The following is a 23,577-nucleotide window of genomic DNA, read 5'->3' as shown; positions in this document are numbered from 1 at the left end:
AGCTCTGGGCACAGGGACTAGGAAACTGGGATGCAGGGACAGTAGGGGACAAGAACGGTGAGGATGTGGCCATGGGGATGGCACCATGAGCTGGTGGGGGTGACATGGGCCACCATGGGCTGCGTGCGTGGTGTCCTCGTGCCTTGGGTGTCCACAGTGTCCCTATGTTGTGCCTCAGCCCAGGGTGGCATCAGTGTCCCTGTTCCCAAGGTATCTTTTCCACAGGGATGTGGTTCACAGACGGCTGTGACACAGACATGTCCCCCTGCCTCGACAAATCTTTTGGGGACCACCCAGAAACACTTTCTCACAAAAATTATTGTCCCCATGGGGACAGTTAGGGACAGCTTCCTCACTGCTTGGCCCTGTACTGCTGTCCCTGCAGTGGCACCCCCATCCAGCCCTGTCCCTTCTCCCTTCCAGCCCAGACCCTCGGCCTCGCTGGTGAGTCCTCAGGGGATGCCATGGCCCCACCCCACTGTCTCCAGCCCCGCACTGGCCCTAGCAGGCTGGTGTCCCCTGTCACCCGCAGATGCCCAGACCACCCAGCTCCTCGTGGAGCCCCCCTGGAGGCCGGCGGTGCTGTGGGACCGAGTGACACTGACCTGCCAGGGCTCAGGGACCGCCGGTGACACCACCTGGTACAAGGATGGGCGGCGCTGGTGGCCGCAGAAGCGCAAAAACGTCACTGTCACCGTGAGTGGAGCCTACACGTGTGGAAGACCCGGCACTTTGCACAGCCCCACCTTGACAGTCTAAAATGGTGAGGGGGGTTTAGGTGTCCCCAGGCTGGCACCCACAAGGGCCCCGAGGGCTCTGAGTGGGATCTGCTCCATGGGTCACCTCCGTTGTGACCAGAGCCTGTCCCCTGTTTTGGGGACATCCCAGAGCATCCCAGTGTGGGGGAACCTGTGCTGTAACTGGCAACCCCTGATGCACTGGGTACGACCCAGTGGGTGTCCAGGTGCCATCGGGTGTGACAGGACACCACTCTCCCCCAGACCTGCTGGTGCTGCAGGTGCCGGCTCGGGAGCTGCTGGAGGGGGACACGGTGACACTGCACTGCCGTGGCTGCTGGAACCGTATGGTCACCCAGGTGTCCTTCTACCGTGAGGGGAAGAAACTGAAGGGACTCCGTGGTGGCACTGAGCTGTCCCTGTCCCCTCTTAAGCTGCACCACAGTGGCCACTACAGCTGCAAGGGCTGGGTGAGGTCCCAGGGGTTGGAGGAGTCAGCACTGGTGACAGTGACAGTGCACGGTGAGCACCCCCACGGATGGAACTCCAATCTCCTGACACCCCCAAAGCCCCTTCCCAGCAGACTCAGAGCCACTATCCTCACCTCCCCTCTCCTTCCCAGAGCTCTTCTCGGTGCCGGTGCTGGAGGGTCCCCCCTAGCCCACCAAGGGGTCCACCCTCAGGTGCCTCAGCACCCCCAGCCCCCTGCGGCCCCGAGCCCCCCTCCTGCACGTGTTCTACCAGGACGGGCAGGTGGTGGGGGGCCCACAGGGGTCCCTGCAGCTGCTGGTGCCCGCCGTGGGGACCTCCCACTCGGGGAATTACAGCTGCCAGGTGCGCTCCGAGGGCGGAGCCGTGCGGAAGGTCAGCGCCCAGCTCCGCGTCATGGTGTGGTGTGAGTGTGGGGATGAGCACGGGGAGGGCCCAGAGACTCGTCAGGTCCCCGGATGGAGTCCTCCCATGACCCCCAGACACCTTTCCTAGGTCCCCCCACTACTCCCCTTGTCCCTTCACCCCTCCATGGTCTGACCCCATACCCCATCGCACCCATCCCCCCCATCTCTATCCCCTCACAGCAGCTGCCAGCCCCTCCCTGAGACCTCAGCCCTGTCTGTGTCCCCACAGTGCCCATGGCCAATGCCACCATCACCCCCGGTCCCCTGTCACACCCGGTGTGTGCAGGTGACAACGTGACCCTGCGCTACTTGGTGCAGGTGGGCTCAGCCCCTGTCACCTTCACCTGGCTGCACAACAGGATGGAGGTGGCCCGGGGTCCCCTCCTGGAGCTCGGTGACATCGATGTGGGACATTCAGGCACCTACCAGTGTGTGGCCACCAACCAGCTGGGACAGGACGGGCACCGCGTGTTCCGGGCACTCAGCCCTGAGCTGGCACTGAAGGTTACACCTGGCTCAGCTTGGATCACAGGTGGGGTCACCCAGGGTCACCAGGGAGTGCAGGGCCCCTTGGGTGGTGGGTGACCCTGATGTGTCCCCCTCTGTTTCTTGCAGTGGCCGCAGGGGTCGGTGGTGCCTTTTTCTTCCTGCTCCTACTCGTGGGTGTCATTGTGGCCTGGCACCCGTGGCACTGTCAGGGTGGGTGACAATGGGGGGATGGGGGTCCCCAGGTGCTGTAGAGGCCCCCACAACTGTGACCCTGCAGGGTTAGGGTGACTCTGGAGGGTCCTGCAGGGATGCTGGAAGTTCTTTCAGGCGCTCTGGGGGTGTTTGGGGAGTCTCTGTTTCTGCTGGGCTTTGGGTTCTGGAGGCTGAGTTGGTTGGGGCACTGGCCAGGTTCCTGGGGGGCTTCAGGGATGCTTGGGGGTCCTGTGGGAAATCGAGGGTCCCATAGGGTTTCAGGAATCCTGAGAGGGGTCAGGGCCCTGGGAGCCCACAGTCACCCCTCTACTCTTTTCTCTGCAGCATCCAAGAACAAGCAGGAAAGGTGAGTGGGGGGCTCAAACCACACTCTCCCCTTTTACCCCAACACCCAAGACCTCCCATTCCCTTCCCACATCCCCTTTATTCCTTCAGGGCACCCCCAATTCCCCCGGCCCCCCAGAAGAGGGGGAGGTGCTGTACACCGAAGTCGTGGCCACCAAGAGGGCAGGGGGTGAGTACGGGCAGGGACACACGCAGAGGGACACGTCACCCACGAGTGTCACCCCACCCAGATCCCACAGCCCGTGTCTCTTGCAGCGTTCCCCCTTGTAACCACCCTCCAGGATCCCCAGGTGACCTACGCAGAGCTGCGGGGACCCCAGGGGCGGCTGCCAGAACCCAGTGACATCTACGGGAATGTGCTCTGACACTGGGGGGAACTTGGGGGCACTGGGCGTCCCCACCCATGGGCACCCACTCGTGTGTGTGCTGCCACCTAAACTGACCTTCTCCCTCCCCGTGGGGCACAAAGATCCCAAGGAGCTGAGAGAAAAACAATTTCCTGAAACATCAACGAGAGAGAGAATAAAACCAACAGCAACAGCAACAAGGTTCAGAGTCCAAATTGTCACACAAGGAACGATTTCCAGGGAAAGCCACAACAAGGAGCAACCCCCAGACATTTCCCACAGCACGTTTCCTCTACCAGAGGAACCTGGCAGGACCCTGGACCTTCCTTGCTCTGATGGCCAATGTGGCCTTCAGGAGGCTCTGGATTTGCTTGTCCCCTGTCCCAAACCCCTCTTCTGCCCTGTTCCCCACACCAGGATGTCACAAAAGCCCTGTGGGGTTCTGGTGTCTCCCCATTTCCCAGGGCAGTGGGGCTCAGGCCATGGCACAGGGTGGGGTGGCCAAGACAGGAAAGGTTTGATGTCTGGAGACATTTTGGAACAGCTGTGTGTGGCAGGGGTGGGTCAGGCCTTGCATTTGGTGAGACAGGGCCCCGTCTGTCCATCAGTCTGTCAGCCATGGCACACTGGGGACAGTGTGACGCTCTGCCAAAACCAGCTCCTGAGTGGCCAGGAGACCAGAAGTGCCACGTGGGGAAAGGGCCCTTTGCGACCCAACTGGCTTAAAAGGCAGAGCATAAGGTGGCAAAGTCCCTGACCCTGTCTCCTCTTGGGGTGTCTGTCCCATTCATGCTGGAACCCAGAATTTGGCAACTCATTTAAATGAGAAATATCTGCCAAGGAAAGTGGGAACATGGCTGGAATGGAAAGCAGACGTATTTCTAAAACTTTTTTTAAATTTAAAGTTGGTGGGACTTCTAGGCCAAAGTGTAGGAAAAGGAATTACACCTTTTTACTGTCAAATTTATAAAAACAGAATAGAAGAAACAACACACACCCAGAACTTTCCCTCCCGCTCAGTGCTGTGTTTGTGGCAGTGATAACCATAGCCAGAAGGGGATGCTGCAGGGAGCACTCCCGGCCAGCAGGGGGTACTGCAGGGAGCACTCCCACCCAGAAGGGTGCGCTGCAGGGAGCACTCCCGGCCAGCAGGGGGCGGCTCGCTCCAGCTCCATCCCCTCAGGGGCCATGGCGGCCTGGGGTGGGAGGTAGGAGGGGAAATCGCTCCTTTTGCAAACTCACGGGCACCAATCGCTCCCGGCACCACCACTGGCAGAGGGTAGGAGACGCCAAGGCAGCAGGATGGATCCCAGTGCCCACTGGCAGCATAGCAGAGTCTTGGGGCCAGGCCCACGCCCTGCACAACACCCGCGACCGCTCTCCATGATCCCGGATGGAAGGAAGGCAGCGCTTGACCCCAGGCAGGTCTCGGGTCCACAGCAGCGCCTCTGGTGGCTTTACAGCACAATTCCTGCAAACCCTCAGCCTTTCACTCAGGTGAGGAGGGCAGGGATGGAGCAGCTTTGGGGACTCCTGGAATCCAGACAGGGTCAATCCCCACAGCCCCACCATGGCTGCTGGTAAAGCACCTGCTCAATATTTCCAAACTTTTCCCTCCTGTCTTGTGACCACAGCCTGAATCCAAACATTCATTCCAAGAGGTTTTAGGCGGCTGCAGGTTTTGTTCTAGAAGAAGTGTCCTAGGCAGGTTGTTGAGCAGATGGCTGTGGGATTTGCAGTCATTTTGTGGTTCTCTCAGACCCTTACCAAGACGGACAAAATGATCAATTCCTGCATTTCTGGACGGTTCCCTCACAGCTGCACCTGCAGGAGGGGTTTCCAGCCAGCCCTGCTCTGAAAACCATCAAAGGCCCTCTCAGAGACACTGCTTGGGCTCCCTTTGGGGTTTGTGCTTCTTGCAGGGCTGAGAAAACCACAGGCAGGCCTTTTCCCACCACAGAATTCTCACCTCTGCAGCAGCTCTAAAGCTGCCAGAATCAAAGGCAAGGGGGCAGGGGGGACCCTGAGGTGCTGGCTGCCACCTGGGGCTGGGCAGAGCAGGGCTGGGCAATGGCCATCCCTGTGCAGTGGGGCTGGGCCTTGGCTGGGCCCCACCCTTGGGTGGCCACTGGCGTCAAGGAGCAGGAGTTTGGGAGCTCCTTCCTGCCCGGGGCTCCATTCCCCTGCTGCTCTTGCCAGCTCAGATCCTGCAGGGAACAAGCAAGAATGGAGAAATCTGGACCCCCCTGGAGCTGCCATGGCCCAGGAAAGGACCCCCTTGTCCAGCATGTGTCCCCCCTGGGACAGCATCCCCCCAGGACAGGAGCCCCCCAGATGTGCCCGCCCAGGACAGAACCTGCCCGCCTCGTGTGACCAAGGTGTCAAATGGCCTCTACCTTCTCCTGCAGGAGAGAGAAGGTGAAAGTGCTGGTGGGAAAGTGGACATCCCCATCGCCCACAGACTCCCCAGCCCTCCCTGCAGACCCCTAACCCCTGCTTCCCCCACTCTGGGCTTCCCCCAACCCATTCCCTGCTCAGGTGCCCTCCAAGATCATCAAGGCACAAAGAGGGCTGGTTTTGAAATTGAGGGATGAAATGATGGAAATGGAAAAAAAGAGTGGGAAAAGTCACTCGGGGTGTGGGGACACAGACTCGGAGACCCTCAGAATCTTTCTGGGGGGACCCCCAGGCAACCGGCAGCTTATGGGGGCTTTGCTGGGCTCTGGGCCTCCCCAAAATCTGAGACACCCAGGGAAGGAGCTGAGACCCACGGGCTCACCCAGCCCCTGCCCATCCCTGCACACTCATTTCCTTGAGAACCAAAACATGGGACCCCCATTCCTTATGTCACCCCCTCTCTCTAACCCCCAACCCAGTAGTGACATTACCCAGGATCTCCATGGCCTAGCACCCCATTCCCAAGGAACCCTCCCATGTTCATTCCATCCCCTGCAATCCTCCTTTCCCCAGAACCATGATTCTCCCAGGAACACCCATACCCCCTGCACCCCATCCTTAGCAGGATGACCACATCCTATGACCCCAGATCCTTGGAGCCCACCTTCCCCTGGGACTCCCAAACCTCAGTCACCCCAGCCCTTGGGAACCCCATTCCCATGGCCCCATCGCTGGTGACTCCCCCTCCTCAGCACTCCCATTCCCAGGGACCCCATCCCTGGGACCCCCCCTTCCCCTGGACACCCATCCCTGTCTCCCCAAACCCCTGCGCCCCCCACTCCTGGGAACCCGTATCACACCATGTCCCACCCTGCCTTGTCCCCATCCTGTCCCCACCCAGCCCACAGCGTGTGGCCACCCTGCCCCCACCAGGTGCCAGCTACGCAGGACGGGCGAGACCTGACCTTGCTTCCTTCCCCTTTGGCCAAAGAGCCACCAGCGAGGGGACAGCCACCCCCTGCACTGAGTGACAGCCGGTCCACATGGCTGGGGACACCGGGATGGCCGGGAAAGTGGCGCTGCTCCTGTGGTGTGAGTGTCCTGGGCAAGGGCCTGACACCCTGGGGATGGGGAGGGGAGGGGGCACAGGGGGGCTGCGGGGTCCCCTGAGGTCCGCAATGCCAGCAGTGCCAGTCCCTGTTACCCACAGTGGACCTTGGTGGGACTGGGGATGTAAGGTGGCTTTGGGGACAGGAACAGAGGGCAGGAATTTGGGGATGGGGCTGTGGGGACAGGAATGTGGGGAGTGGCACCTTTGGGCTCAGGTAGCTCTGGGCATAGATACAAGGGGACTGGGGTTCAGGGACAGAAGGGGACAAGAATAGTGAGGATGTGGCCATGGGGATGGGATCATGGGGATGGCACCATGAGCTGGTGGGGGTGACCTGGGCCACCATGGGCTGTGTGCGTGGTGTCCTCGTGCCTTGGGTGTCCACAGTGCCCCCATGTTCTGCCTCAGCCCAGGGTGGCCTCAGTGTCCCTGTTCCCAAGGTGTCTGTGCCACACTGATGTTGTGCACAGATGGCTGTGACACAGATTTGTCCCCTGGAGTCTCCAAATCTTTTGGGGACCACCCAGAAACACTTTCTCACAAGAACTGCTGTTCCCATGGGGACAGTTAGGGACAGTCCCCACGCCCTGTGCCCCATGTGCTTCTGTCCCTGTAGTGTCACCCCCACCAAGCCCTGTCCCTTCTCCCTTCCAGCCCTGACCCTCATCCTTGCTGGTGAGTCTTCAGGGGATGCCATGGCCCCGCCCTGCTGTCCCCAGCCTCATGCTGGCCCTGGCAGGCTGGTGTCCCCTGTCATCCGCAGGTGCCCAGACCACCCAGCTCCTCGTATATCTCCCCTGGAGGCCGGCGGTGCTTTGGGACCGGGTGACACTGACCTGCTAGGGCTCAGGGACCACCGGTGCCACCACCTGGTACAAGGACGGGCGGCGCTGTTGCCAGCAGAGAAGCGATCACCTCAATGTCACAGAAATTGGCACCTACGAGTGTGACAGACCCGACACCGGGTGCAGCCCCCCATTGACAGTCTCAAATGGTGAGGGAGGTTTTCATGTCCCCAGCCTGGCACCTGCCCGGATCCCAAGGGCTCTGGGTGGGCTCGACTCCATGGGTCACCTCCAGGTGTGACCAGAGTCTGTCCCCTGCTCTGGGGACATCCAAGAGCATTCCACTGCCAGGAGACTTCTCTCTCACAATGGGAGGCCCCTGGTGTCTCCTGGCACCATCATGACCCTCCTGATGCCCCTGGTGTGACAGGACCCCTCTGTCCCCCAGACCTGGTTTTGCTGCAGGTGCCAGCACGAGCACTGCTGGAGGGGGACACGGGGACACTGCGCTGCCGGAGCTGGAAGAACAAATGGCTCACAGATGAGTACATCTACCATGAAGAGACTTATCTGAAGTGGAGCTCTGTTGGGTCCGAGCTGCCCCTGTCGCTTCTGCAGCCGAGCCTCCATAGCAACTACCACTTTGCAGGCTCGGTGAGCGATGTGGTGTCGAAGTGGAGTGAGTCGAAGCGGGTGACAGTGACAGTGCACACTGAGTGCAGGGATGGGGACAGGGAACAAAAAACATCCTCCGAGGGCTTTCCCCACCACTCTCTGAATCCTTCATCCCTCCCTTTACTCCTCCCTGGCTCACCCAGAATTACCCAAGTCCCTCTTGGTTTCCCCCATGACTGCCCAGTTCCCCCTGCACATCCCTCATCCCTCTCTTGGTCCTTCCCAGCCCTCCCTGGATTCCCCACCCCTTCCAAGGTCCCTGCTCCACCCTCTGCTCTCCCTTCCATCCCTGGGTTCTCCCTGGGCCCATCTCTAAACCCCAAATCATTCCCTGAGTTACTGCAGTCTCTTGTCTGGTTCCCCATCCCTGCCTGGGTCTCTCTCCCTTTCCACCGGGTCTCGCCATTGTCCCCAGGTCCCACCATGCCTCCCAGGGTCCCCTTCTGCTCACTGGGATCCTCTCTGCTCCCCTCCAATCCTCCTCTTTCTCCTTCCGTGTCCCCCTGCCCTTCTGTGTCCCCAATGCCTCCTGTGTCCCTTCCTCCCACAGGGGTCTCGCCCTCAGGGGTGTCCCTGTCAGTGCAGGCCCCCGGGGGACAGGTGGCACTCAGGAACAGCCTGGTGTGGATCTGTGCGGTGGCCAAGAGGACAGGTCCTCTGTACTTCTCCTGGCACCAGGAAGGCTCGGGGGCACTGCTGGGCACCAGCCGCCGCCTGGAGCTGCACCACGTTAGGTGCAATGACAGCGGCCAGTACCGGTGCCGGGTCAGCGATGGGGACAGCATGGCTGAGAGTGACCCCCTGAATGTCACCGTGCTTGGTGAGCGGGACCCTCGGGCTGGGGGTGACCTCACCTATGGCACCCCCATCCCACCTCGCCCATTCCCAGCCCCGTCTGTGTCCCTGCTGTGCCCGTGGCCAATGCCACCATCACCCTCAGTCCCCTGTCACACCCGGTGCGTGCAGGTGACAACGTGACCCTGCGCTGCTCGGTGCAGGTGGGCTCACCTGGCTGCACAACGGGAAGGAGGTGGCCCGGAGTCCCCTCCTGGAGCTTGGGGCCATTGAATGTGGACATTGGGGCACCTACCAGTGCGTGGCCACCAACCAGCTGGGACAGGATGGGCACCACGTGTTCTGGGCACTCAGCCCTGAGCTGGCCCTAGAGGTGGCCCCTGCCACACTCTGGGTCACAGGTGGGGTCACATGGGGTCACCGGGGTGTTCAGGGCCCCCAGAGTTAAGGGTGACCACAGTGTGTCCCCCTCTGTCCCCAGCAGTGGCTGTGAATGTCAGCAGGACCCTACTTTTCCTGCTCCTGCTCCTGGCTCTCATCGCGGGCTGTCACTGGTGGTAACACCAGGGTGGGTGACAATGGGGGGGGATGGGGGTCCTGGAGTTAGGGGCAGGCCCCAGACTGTTGGCAGAGATCTGGGATCCAGTGGGAATCGGGGCTGAAGTAGAGATTTGGAGGTCCATGGGTGGTTGGAGCTGCCAAGGCTCCAGGAAGTGTCAGGGGTCCCAGAGACCCCTCGGTCACCCCCTCCCCTTTTCCTTGCAGCCACCAGGAAGCCCCAGGACAGGTGAGTGGGGGGCTTGGGATGGGACTCCCATTTCCCCCTCCTCAGACACCCCCAGAGGCCCTCTTATCCCCACAGGAACCCTCGGATGAGGGGGCTGTGCTCAACACCCACCTCGTGGGGACCAAGTGTGCAGGGGGTGAGTGCAGTGGGTTACACTGGGCCATGTCACCTACAGGTGTCACCGCCCAGCCAGGTCCCCACAACCAGTGTCACTCTCAGAGCCCTCATGCATGTCCCCCAGCCCTGCCCCACCTCAGGATCCACAGGTGACCAAATTGGAGCTGTCAGGACCCTACGAGGGACAGCCAGATGCCTGTGACTATGAGAATGTGCTGTGACACAGGGGGGCACTGGGGGGCATCGATTCCTATCATTGGTCTCTTCTTCCTCTTCCAGCACACCACGTGGCTCCTCATTCCCCCTCTCAGTGCTGGGGGGTTCACATGAGGTTTTTCTCTCTTATTGTACCCAAAATTCAGTTTTTTGGTCTAACTCTTTGAGAAACAAAGCTCACTCTTTAAAATTTTTAAGTGTTTATTAAGGGATAAAAGGGTCAGTAAACAGCTGGGTCCTTGGCAACTGCCAGAAGCACACTGTTAACTACAACAGTTCTTCTTAAACATCTTTTCATTGTATTGGTTAAATACACACTCAGGAGGGTTATACATAGTCAAACATTCTTTCCAGTTTACATGTTATTGGAATTCTTTTGCTTGGTCTGATCCTAGATTCACTTTCATAAAGTACACACCATACTGCAGATTAAATTTATATATTTTATGGGCTCACAAGGCCCCCCTGTTCTGTGGTTTGACAATTCTTGATGACCGAAGGGTCAATGGCAAATCCCACTTTGCACTCTCTCTTTTCCTGTTTATTTACTTGCTACGTTTCAATGTGTTCTTCAATACAGATGAGATCCTCCACCAGTACATTAAATCAACATTTGCTATTTCACACAATTATCTGAGGTATTCTCACCATTGTCCCTTAGTTACACAAACAAAGCCATTAGCTACTTCTGTAACAATTAATGTTGTAATAAACAGCACATTGTCTCTATCTTAATATTTTGGGAGAGCCTAAATTATAATATATTTATCACGATAAAATATAAATTGTACATAGTGTTAGGGTAAAAAGGCTGACAATTTGTAGTGTATCGAAAACAGTTAAAAAGTGATTACAAACTGAATTAAATCAAAATAATTTGCAAAACCCAATATAATAGTGAAAGCCAGTGACTACATAGTCATTCATAACAGGGGGAAGGTGTATTGAAGGGTTTATTTGATTTCTCCATACCCTGCTCTGATTTTGTCAGCAATAAATTCAATTCATATGTCTAAATCCCAGGCAGTTTTACCCATGACAGGATTTGATGAGTGATCTCTCTTGGTCCCTGTCTCAACCCAGGAACCCTTTGCTCAATTTTCTCTCCCCATCCAGGTGTGGAGGGCAGTGAGAGAGCGGCTCTGGTGGGTGAGGGGCATCCAGCCACTGTCCACCCACAGGAAGGCAAGGAGGAGTAGGAGGGTCCAGGTCAGGCTGTTGAGCAGATTGTTGTGGAATTTGCAGTAGCTCTGGGGCTCTCTCAGTCCCTTGGGCAAAGGGACAAAATGATCAATTCCTGCAGTTCCTCACTGGTTCCCTCACAGCTGCCCCTGCATGGGGGTTTTCCATCTAGCCCTGCTCTGAAAACCATCAAAGGCCCTCCCAGAGCCACTGCTTGGGCTCCCTTTGGGGTTTGTGCTTCTTGCAGAGCTGAGCAAACCACAGGCAGGCCTTCTCCCCCCCACAGAATTCTCACCTCTGCAGCAGCTCTAAAGCTGCCAGAATCAAAGGCAAGGGGGCAGGGGGGACCCTGAGGTGCTGGCTGCCCCCTGGGGCTGGCCAGAGCAGGACTGGGCAATGGCCATCCCTGTGCAGTGGGGCTGGGCCATGGCTGGGCCCCACCCTTGCATTGACAGGGGTCCCCAGGATGTACCAACCCTGGGACAGGATCCCCCCAAGACAGGACCTCCCACTTTCCCATCTGACTCTCAGCACAGCCTCTTCTCTTCCAGGAAAAAGAAAAGTGTTGGGGGGGCACAGCCCAACACCTCCATCCCCTACAGCCTCCCCACCCTTCCCTGCACCCCCTATTTTCCATTTTCCTCTCCCCTGGGTACCCCCAACCCGTTCCATGCTCAGGTGCTCCCCAGTGTTATATATGTATGGTAAATGCATGCTATAAGTAAATATGTGTATATATAAAATATTACATTAATCCACCACATGCCCTTGACCACTCCGGCCGAGGGCATAGTCCCATTTCTATTCAATCAGGCCCCCTTCCGGGGCCATGAACGTCGTCTTCCTCGACTATTCAAGAGACGGACGCCAGGAGCAGATTACAGCAGTTGTATCAGTTGTCCCGGCACCACCCGAGTACATGTGAAAGAAAGCTATACAGACATCGAGGCACGCCTTTTGTATCCCTGCTGACTCGGTTATTCGTGTGAAAAGAACATCCAGGAAGGACCTAGATGATTGTAGAAGTACCAGGACTGGCTTTTGCATCCCTATGTTCTAACTCTACATATGAAGAAACACAAGGGACATCCTGTGTTATTCAGGACTCAGGGAAAATATAGGGTATATAAGCAAGCTGTACTACAATTGGGGTGATCCTCCGGGGAAACGCTGGCACTCTGTCAGTCGGATCCAGGTTCACCCAGTGCAAAATTCCAGAGTTGACGCTGTCTTGGCTGTGGGGGATTTTTTGACAGTTTGTAATTAGTATAATAAATCTTTGTCAATTTTTTTTTAAATTTGGCTGCAGAGTCAATCATTTATAACAGGAGTGAATTATGTAGTATATCAGGGTATCCAACAAGGGGAATACCGGATAGTATAAAAGGGTACTCCATCTGTGGGGAACCCCCAGTGGTGATGGATAGATGTAGAAAATAAAAAAATTGAAAAATTACCAGCATTAATTAATATGGTGAAATGAATGGGGAGGGATTGGGGTATATATATATATATATATATATATATATATATATATATATATATATACACATATATATATATATATATATAAAATTCATGCTATTCATATATATGTGTTTATAAAATATTGTAAGAATCCAACACATGTCCTTGACCACGCTAGTTTGGAGCAGAATCCTATTTCTATTCAATTACTTCCCGGACAACGCTAATGATAATATCAAGTCCGTTAGCCTAAGAATGAAGCCTTCCCGGACCATGAAAGTCGATTTCCCAGAGATGCTTAAGCCTCTCAGGAGGACCCAGCAGATTACAGCTGTCATCCCAAATACCGGCACCATTCGATTACACGTGAAAGACAGCCATACAGACATCGAGACTGGCTTTTTGCATCCGTATGGACCCAGCAATACATGTGAAAAAGACTGTCCTGGAGGAGCTCAGACAGTGATTGGAATACCTGGACTGGCTTTTGTATCTATACGATCCAGCTCTACATATGAATGAACACATGGGACATTCTGTCATTCCAGCCTCAGGCGGAATATGGGGGATATAAGCTGGCTGTATGAGACAGTCGGGGTGAACCACCGGGGAAACGCTGGCACTCTGTCAGTTGGATCCAGGTTCATCCAGTGCCAAAATTCAGGAGTTGACGCTGTCTTGGCTGTGGCGGATTTTTAATTATAATTTGTTATCGATCAAATAAATCTTTGTCAATTTTTTTTAATTTGGCTGTGGGTTCGATTATTTATAAACGTCTGAATTTGGTCAAATTCTGCTTATGCAGCAGACACACACAATTGTTTTGAAAACTTTGGGGATGCAATTCAAACTGAGTTCACTTAGATCACTTGAGCTGTTCATTGAGGACATGACTACATAGGCCAAAAGCCTTGCATGATTCTTCTATCAAAGTGCACACACTCTGCAGAAAGCAATTTCAATGAGTGCCAACCAAGGCTTGACCTGCAGCACCTTACAGGCTGGGATATACCCCAGAGGCCTAAAGGCCTTGCAGCTGTGGCAAACAGATGTTACTCATCTTGTCAAATTTGGCTGATCTGATTTTGTGCACGGGTTTATTAATACCTTCTTCTCTGTCCTGTGGGCATCTATTCACACTGGGATATGGGTGTTGATGAGTTAAGACTGCCTCTGTTATGAGCAGACTAACAATGTTTTGTTATTAATACTATAGTTTATAAAAAGAATGTAATGGTAGAAAATGTATACTATGAGATGTCTTCAACCATTCTGAGCCAATTTTGATTGAGGTTTTGATGGATAGCTGGTAAACCTCTGGAGCTGTGTTTGTTCTCTTTCCTGCAAGGGATCTCTCAGGATCCACCTCCTCCTTTAAATGAATAGGGGGAATTGTGGGTATTCTCAGTTCAGTCAAAGAAAGAACAGAGAAGATTCCTCCCAGGCTTAGCCTGGGAATCTTAGACAAAAGAATTCAAACAATTCTTATCATTCTTTCTCTAACCATTGTTTATAGTTATGGTTTTTCACAGCGTGCCATTCATAGGCATCAATATTGTGAGATGTTTTCTACTTTGAGACCAATCCAGTCCAACTTAGCGTGTGAGACTATAAAGTTCGCTGCTTCTTGCTAAAAAGATTCTTCTTGAGCCTTCTGATCCACCTGAAGACTGGAGACTTTCTTTTCATCCCTGACTCAACAGCATCAGCGGCCCAGGCCTTGGGGATGATTTGGGTGCTCCTGGGCTCATTCCCGACAAAGGGCAGCGCTCTGGAAGCGATCTGCACATCCCGAAGGAGCAGCCCGGGGCTGCTGGAGCCTGAGTGCTGCGGGCAAGGACAGCGTGAGGGAGCTGGGCCCCGCTCAGCTGGCGCTGCCGGAGGAATGTCTCATCCTGCAGGAGCTCAGCAGCCTCTGCTGGTGCCGTCGGGGCTGTCAGGGTCGAGGCCAGAGGGGCCGGGGGGCAGTGGGTGGAAGGGGCCGGGATGGGAGGACTGGGACCCCACTGGGGAGCCCCAAGCAAAGAGGGAGTTAAATGGCAGAGGGGAGGCCCCGGGATGGCGGGGAATCAGAGACCCTGCGGTGGGGTCTGTGGAAAGGAGGGATTTCAGTGGTGGTCCTGGATCATTGGGAAGGAGCCCAGCTGCCATCGCGCTGTGAGTGCCGGGATGGTCATGGGGTGTCCGAACCCCGTGCCATCCCCAGCAGCTCAGTGTCCCCACCCGCTGATGCCACCACATCCCCAAGGCCACCAGAGGCCTGATCCTGCCCTGTGCTGCCCCCAAGCTCTTCCCAACCCTTCCAATCCAAATGCCCAAATTCCCAATTCCCAGATTCCCAATGGGAATCTCTGACCTCGTGATCTTCCCTCTTCATCTGCTCCAGGTGCTACAGGAACCTCTGGCCCTCCTGGAATTTCTGCTCAGCCCTCAGCACCCGCTGCTCCTGGCACGGCTCTATCTGCTGGAGCACCTCCAGCTTATTACTGGGAATTTGGGAAGTATTTCGATATTATTTGGGAATTTGGGAATTTGAGAATTTGGAAATGGAAAAGTTGTGGTTCCAGTATTGTGGAGTGTATGTGGTGGTGAAAGGGAAAGGCGGGGAAAGGGAAAGGGGACAGGGAAGAGAAGGGGAAAGGGAAGAGAAGGGGAAAGAGGGAAAAGAAAGGGAAAGTAAAGAAAAAGAAAAAAGAGAAAAGGGGAAGGGGAAAGAGAGAAAAAGGAAAGGAGAAAGGAGGGAAAAGGGAAAGGAGGAAAAAGGGGAGAAAAGGAGGAAAAAAGAGGAAAAGGGGAAAGAGAAAAGGTGAAAGGGAAAGGCAAAAGAGGGAAGGGGAAATGGAAAAGAAGGGAAAAGCGAGAAAGAAAAAAGAAGGGAAAGGGCAGAAAAGGGTAAGGAAAAAGAGAAAGAGGTAAGGGAAGAGGAAGAAGAGGGAAAAAAGGACAGGGGAAGGAAAAAGAGATAAGGGTAGGGGATAAGGAAAAAGAAGGGAAAAGTAAAAAGGGAAAGAGAAGAGGAAAAGGGAAAAGGAAAAGAGAAGCATGGATCTGATGAGCTCCTGCTTCCTGCAGCACTCCAGCTCCTCCTCCAGCTGCAGCTCCTTCTCCCGCTCGCTGTCCATGAGCTGTGCCAGGCGCTGCTCCTCTACCTGCAGCTCCCCCTGGATCTGCCGCCTCTCCGCCAGCTGCCTGTCAGGGATGGAGCTGCAGCAGGCAGGCAGCAGGAGCTGTGGGACATGGGAATGGAAATAGGAATGGGAAATGGGAATGGGAAATGGGAATGGGGAAGGGAAAAGGGAACCCTGGAGCTTCTCCTGCCTGTCCAGGATGGAGCTGCAGCAGGTGGTCAGCAGGAGCTGCGGGATGTAGGAATGGAAATGGGGTAAGGGAATTGGAAAAGCAGAAATGGGAAAGGAAAAAGGGAAAAAAGGGGAAAGGGAGGGAAAGTGGGGGAAAGGCAAGGAAAAAGGTAAAAGTTCTGGCTATACCGAGTTGAGCTATCGCATCTCATCCTCCTAATTCAGCATCATCCCAGCTGCGCCTACCGCAGCTCCTGCTGCTCTGTGCTGCGGGCCCGGCTGCGCTCCTGCTGTGGGACAGAGACACTGCTGGGGACACTGCTGGGGACATTCCCGGGCCTCCTGCAGGACAGGGACACTGCTGGGGACACTGCTGGGGACACTGCTGGGGACATTCCCAGGCCTCCTGCGGGACAGGGACACTGCTGGGGTCATTCCCGGGAAATTGGGGCTCAGGAAATTGGGAGATGCCCACAAAAGCCGCATCCTGGTGGGATTTGAGGATCTGCAGCCAATCCCCGATCTGCCACGGAGCCTGAGCCTCCTCCTGGATCCACTGAAATTCCTCAGTGCCGATGATGAGCGAGGCCGGGGGTCGATCCCTGGGAATTTTGGAGGACACGGACCAGGATAAGGGACATGGAGACAGCTTCTGGTGTCCCCCGTGTCCCCACATCCCATCTGAATCACCAAATCCCTACACATCCCCAAATCCCCTCAGGGTCCCAAATTCCCAAGTCCCCAAATTCCCCCTGAGTCCCCAAATCCCACCTGGGTCCACAAATCCTCTCCAAGTCTCCAATTCCCTTCTGGGTCCAAATTCCCCCCTGAGAGCCCAAATCCCTTCTTAGTCCCTGAGGGTTTTCAGATCCCTTTTGGGGTCCCCAAATCCCCCTGAGCCTCACACAAGCTCCCAGATCATGTCCTTGGTGAAGACCCGTATGGTTTTGGGTCTCTCCTGAGGCGAGGGCACTGGGCCTGGGGCGCTCCTCACATCCCGGAGCTGCATGACAGGGCTGGAGGGGCCTGAAATCTGTGGGGAAAAAAAGGGGTGAGACCCCAAAATCAGCCTAAATCTTCCCACAAATCCACCCTCCAAATCCCAAAGAAATCATCCCAAAATCTCATGAAAATAAGCACAAAATCTCCTCAAAAGCCCTCACAAAATCACCCACAAAATCCTCCCAAAATCACCCCCAAAATCTCCCAAATCCCTCAGAAGCCCCCAAATATCTTCAAAATCACCCTAAAATCCTCCACATAATCCATCAATTTTGGGTTGAGATTTTGGGGTGAGAGACTCCCAAATGCCCCAAAATTCCTCCAAAATTCCTCCAAAATGGCTCCAGCCTCATCTTTTTTGACCTCCCCCCCTCTTCCTCTTTGTCCTTTGTTGTGTTGTGTTAGGTTGTTCTGTTTTCCCCCCTCTGTTACTAACGGTTCAAGCTTGATTCACTCCACCCACCCTCCTTCCAACTGTCTATAATCCCAACTCCTCCCATATCCCTATAACAACATATGTATCCCTTAAAAAAAACCCTCCCTGATGCCCTGTCTGTCACCTGGCGCTCCCTCCCTTCCCTCTAGAAACTTCTAGCTGGAGCGTCAGGTGATTGGTCCAGAGGCCGGGGCACCTCTCTCTGTGTCCTACCATTGGTCTACCCCAAATGTCCATCCTTGTCTCCTCCCCTATGTACCTCACTCTTTAAAAGCTGCTGTGGCCTTAGGGTGGGGTCTCCAGTTGTGGGTTTGATTTGCACTGAATAAAGTGTCTGCACCTGCAGCTGGAGTCCGCTCTCTATTTCTCTGTTGATTGTAGCCGCAGACCTCGTCCACCACAAGGAGCTGTGCCCCACCGTAGCGTGGGACAGACTCCTTAGGCGCTGACCAGGGTGATCTTACCCGGGAAAGTGCCCCCCCCACTGAAGCGGAGCTGGACGCTAACCGGGCGACGAGGAGGGGTGAGCCTCCACTCTAAGCTTTTCCCCAGCCTGCAGCTTCAGTCCTTGTCTCTGCCCAGCTCGGTGCTCTGCACTCGCCGCAGCTGCTCCTGTGGGGACAGGGGACATCATGGGGACATCCCGGGGGCACAGCTCCGTGAGATCTTGGGGACAGCCCAGGGACATCTCAGGGACAGCCTGGGGCATTCCTGGGGTCTTCCTGGGGGTCATTCCCAGGGACATCCTGGGGCATTCCCTGGATCAATAAAATCGGGATCAGGAAGATCGGGATCCAGAAAATCAATATAAGGAAAAATGGGATTGGGAAAATCAGGATTGGGAAAACTGGGATCAGAAAAGCGTGATCAGGGAAAGCAGGGTCAGGAAAATCAGGATCAGGAAAAGCGAGATAAGAAAATTTGGGATGGGGAAGATCCAGATTGCAAGGCAAGATGTATTCTATTGCCATCTGTATGGCAGTTGTCTGGTGTCAAGTGGGCAATTCTCCTTATCTCTCTTCCTGAGGGATCATAATCAACAGGGGGACATCTGCTGATAAGAGGCTATTGAATGTCACCACATGACTGATAAGAACTATAACATCCCATTGTGAGATGCTCCACCCAGAGGGAGGAGCCAAGCATTCCAACCCAGATATAACTGGGAAGATTCTGACACCAGCACAGCTCTTCTCCCCTGGACTCCCCAGAGGAACAGCAGCTGCTTCTACTTCCACGGATCTGCAGAGGAGGAATATACCCCTTTCCTACAGGAACCCCCTGCTCCAACAGAACCATGCCTGACACTCCAGGAGGATGGCAGCCCTTTTCCAACGGAACTGCTACCAACACCCTGACCAACAGGGAGTCAGGTTGTGTTCTGGCTCTGTCAGTGTTGTTCTAGTGTATTGCATTGTTTTATTTTATCCTTTTATTTTTTCCCTTCCCTATTAAAGAACTGTTATTTCCTGCTCCCATATTTTTTGCCTGAGAGCCCCTTATTCATACCAATTCAGAGGGGTGGGGAGGGTTTGCATTCTCCATTTCAGGAGAGGCTCCTGTCTCCTTTAGCAGGCACCTGTCTTTCCAAACCAAGACAGATTTTGGTGCCCAATGTGGGGCACGAGGGCACATAAACAAAAAGAGAATAACAGTTCTTGAATAATCTATTTTTTGTGTGTGTGGCTATAGAAACCTTGCTAGGCGACACCATGTAGTACAGCGTACCCTGGTTTGGATGGCACGTGATTGTAGCTGTATTTCTCCCATTTGTAGGCCCTTATCTAAACATGAGTCCTATAACCAAAGCCATTGTAGCTATTATCCGTTTTTTCTTATAGGTGAATAAGGTGAGAAATTAATAGATTTTTAACTTCTTCTGGAAAGCAGGCACATGGATTCACAGCTATCACACACTAACTGTATGTTTTTGGGGTTACTTTAATAATGCCACCTTCTGTAAGGAAATGACACCGGGGGAAATCTTCTTCCAACCCTTTAACATCTTTTTGAGTCCATCTCACCAGTTTTTTAAGAGATCAGATCCACTCTAAATATTAATGATATCATACAGTGGCTGGTGTTGCTGATAGGCCTGTTCTATTTAGCATTTAGAGAAAAGGGGGGACTAACCTGGATAACTACCCTGACGCCTACCCCAGAACCTAACATGCCACCAGAGTCTAGGGCTGCTGCTGCCCCAGAGCCTGACCCTACCCCACAGCCCACCCCAGATGTGAACTACCCAGATTGGATGAGGGGTCTAGTGAAGGAGATACGTGAGAGGGGCCAGATGCTGAAGAAATACACTTCCCCAGCTGGTGAGAAGCCCTCCCCCTGCCTTGAAGAGGGAGAGTCTAATAGTGCAGCAGCAGAACCCACAGATGTTACAACTGTCCAGGTTCCAGCTGAACTGCAGAGGCCATCACAGCCAGCAGCAGTTGCCCCTGTAGAAACAAAGAGATCAAAGACAAAAGCAGAGCACCCAGATAGGGGAGGGCCCTCACAACCCACAGGGGAGACAGAGGTTGCAATCATCACTGAGTCCCTGACGTACGAAAGTCTCCGTAATCTGCACAAAGATGTTGTACAACGGGGACGTGAAGCTTATACAACCTGGCTTCTTTGGGTCTGGGATCTCATGGGTACAGGTGTCCAGCTGGATGGTGGTGAAGCAAAGTATCTGGGACCCTTGACTCAGGACTCAGGTATCAATCAAATTTTTGTAAGCGAGCCAGGGTCCCTTTCCCTCTGGGAGTGGCTTTTAATAAGTGTCAGAGAGAGGTTTGTCCACAGGGAAAGAATGCAGGAGCAGCACCATAGAATGCACTGGAAGACTCTTGAGGAAGGGATCCAACAACTAAACTAAGAGAAGTGGCAGTATTGGAGGGACTCTTTGGGAAGGATGGACAGCACGATAATGACCAGGTCAGATGCACAGGGCAAATGCTGTGGAGTCTGGCAAATCTAGGGCCATCTCAATACACCACCTTCATTGCCACAATTAATGCTGATACCAACTGAGAGACAGTGAGTTCTGTTGCAAATAAGCTTAGGAATTATGAAAGTATGATCAATGGCTCCATGCAGGCTCATGTCTCTGCCATAGTCCAAGAACTCAGAGAAGAGATGAGAGAGATGAAAGAGCCAGTGAGAAGGAACAATCCCCACATTGCACCAGTGTGAGTGACAAGCCCCAGATTCAGAGCCCAACGTTCTCCAGCTAGAGAGAGAGGGTACACCCCACGGGCTGACCTGTGGTTCTTTAGGTGGGACCATGGAGAAGATATAGGAAGGTAAGATAGAAAACCCACTTCTGTCCTGGCAGCACGGGTGCGTCAACTCAGGGAGAGAAACACTAACTGAGAGAACTCCAGTAAAGGGAAGGTAGCCTCTACCTCTCATGACCGAGCTGCTGAGTATGATATGTCAGATCCCCTTGAGGGTACTTCTACCATGTATGCCCAGGAAAGAAATAATAACCAGGGTTAGAGAGGCCCTGCCTCTAGCCAGGGAGAGGCACAAGAAAATCAGATTTTCTGGACGGTGTAGATCTGATGGCCTGGCACATCAGAACCACAAAAATATGATGCTTTAGTTGATACTGGTGCGCAGTGTACCCTGATACTATCGGGACATGTGGGGGTGGAACCTGTTTCCATTGCTGGGGTGACAAGGAGATCACAGCAATTGAACCCTTCTGGAAGCCGAGATGAGCCTGACTGAGAAAGACTGGAAGAAACATCCCATTGTGACTGACCCAGAGGCCCCGTGTATTCTAGGCATAGACTTCCTCCGGAATAGCTATTACGAAGACCCAAAAAGACTCAGATGAGCATTTGGCATAGCTGCTGTAGAGGCAGAGAACATTAAGCAGTTGAACACCTTGCCTAGATTGTCAGAAAACCCATCTGCAGTCGGTCTCCCGAATGTGGAAGAGTAACAAGTGCCAACTGCCACCTCGACGGTGCACCGCCGGCAGTATTGGACGAATCGAGATGCGGTGATCCCCATCCACAAAATGATTCATGAGCTAGAGAGCCAAAGGGGGGTCAGCAAGACCCACTCACACTTCATCAGTCCCATCTGGCCTGTGCGCAAGTCTGACAAGGAATAGAGATTGACTGTAGACTATCATGGCTTGAACGAAGTGACTCCACCGCTGAGCGTTGCTGTGCCGGACATGCTGGAACTCCAGTATGAGCTGGACTCCAAGGCAGCAAAATGGTACACCACTGTTGACATTGCTAATACGTTTTTCTCCATTCCTCTGGCAGCAGAATGCAGGCCTCAGTTTGCTTTCACCTGGAGGGGCGTGCAGTACACCTAGAACCGACTGCCCCAGGGGTAGAAGCACAGCCCTACCATCTGCCATAGACTGATCCAGACTGCACTGGAAAAGGGTGAGGCTCAAGAACATCTGCAATACATTGATGACATCATTGTGTGAGAGAACACAGCAGTGGAAGTGTTTGAGGAAAGAAAGAAAATCATCCAGATTCTGCTAGAAGCCGGTTGCGCCATCAAGAAGAGCAAAGTCAAGAGACCTGCCCGAGAGATCCAGTTCCTGGGAGTAAAGTGGCAAGATAGACGGCGTCAGATTCCCACTGAGGTCATCAACAAGATCACCGCTATGTCTCCACCAACTAGCAAGAAAGAAACACAAGCTTTCCTGGGTGCCATAGACTTTTGGAGGATGCACATTCCCAAGTACAGTCAGATTGTGAGCCCTCTTTACCTGGTCACCTGCAAGAAGAACGAGTTCCACTGGAGCCCTGAGCAACAGCAAGCCTTTGCCCAGATCAAGCAAGAAATTGCTCATGTGGTAGCCCTTGGCCCAGTCAGGACGAGACCAGAAGTGAAGAACGTGCTCTACTCTGCAGCTAAGAACCATGGCTTGTCCTGGAGCCTTTGGCAAAAGGTGCCGGGGGAGACGCGAAGCCGACCACTAAGATTTTAGAGTCAAAGCTACAGAAAGTCCAAAGCCAACTATACTCCCACAGAAAAAGAAATCTTGGCTGCCTACAAAGGAGTTCAAGCCGCCTCAGAAGTAATTGGCACAGAAACACAACTCCTCCTGGCACCCCAAATACCCGTACTGGAGGAGATGTTCAAAAGAAAAGCTCCCACCACTCACCATGCCACTGATGCTACATGGAGTAAATAGATTGCTCTGATCACACAGCACGCCCGTATTAGAAACCTGAATCGCCCTGAGATTTTAGAGATAATTACTAACTGGCCGGAAAGTGAAGACTTTGGTCTTGCTGACGAAGAAAAACAAGAGCAAGTGACACGTGCCAAAGAAGCTCCACTGTACAACCATCTACCAGCAGAAGAAACATGCTACGCTCTTTTCACTGACGTAGAGATGAACCGGAAGTGTAAAGCAGCTGTATAGAGCCCCACAGGACAAGTTGCTCACGCTACTGAAAGAGAGGGTAGACCAACAACTTGCTGAACTCAAAGCTGTTCAGCTAGACATTGCTGAGAGAGAGAAACAGCCCAAGCTCTACACTGATTCGTAGATAGTAGCCAATGCTCTATAAAGCTGGCTGGAAAAGTAGAAAAAAGCCAGCTAGCAATGTAAGAGAAAACCAATCCGGGCTGCTGATGAATGGAAAGACATTGCCACTCAGTTGGAAAAGCTACCCGTGAAGGTCCGCCACATAGATGCCCATGTCCCCAAGAGTCAGGTTAATGAAGAACACCGAAACAACCAACAAGTAGATCAAGCAGCAAAAATAGAAATGTCAAAGATAGACTTAGATTAGCAACATAGAAGAGAATTATTCCTAGCTCAATGGGCCCATGATGCCTCAGGTCATCAAAGCAGAGATGCCACCTATAAGTAGGCACGAGACCGAGAAGTAGATTTAACCAAAGACAGTGTTTCTCAAGTTATCCATGACTGTGAGACGTGTGCTGCCATCAAGCAGGCCAAAGGAGTGAAGCCCCTGTGGTACGGTGGGCGGTGCTCCAAGTACAGGTATGGGGAGGCCTGGCAGATCGACTACATCACACTGCCCCAGACACGCCAAGGCAAGCGCTACATGCTGACCATGGTAGAAGCCACCACGGGATGGTTGGAAACCTACCCTGTGCCTCACGCCATTGCCCGGAACACCATCCTGGGCCTTGAAAAGCAAGTCCTGTAGAGACATGGAACCCCTGAGAGAATTCAGTCGCACAAAGAGACCCATTTCAAGAACGGCCTTATCAACACCTGGGCCAGGGAACATGGTATTGAATGGATATACCATATCCCATATCATGCACCA

This window comes from Fringilla coelebs, assembly GCF_963513975.1.
Source record: "Fringilla coelebs genome assembly, chromosome: 29".
NCBI classification, from domain to species: domain Eukaryota; kingdom Metazoa; phylum Chordata; class Aves; order Passeriformes; family Fringillidae; genus Fringilla; species Fringilla coelebs.
This window is presented reverse-complemented; position numbering follows the sequence as displayed.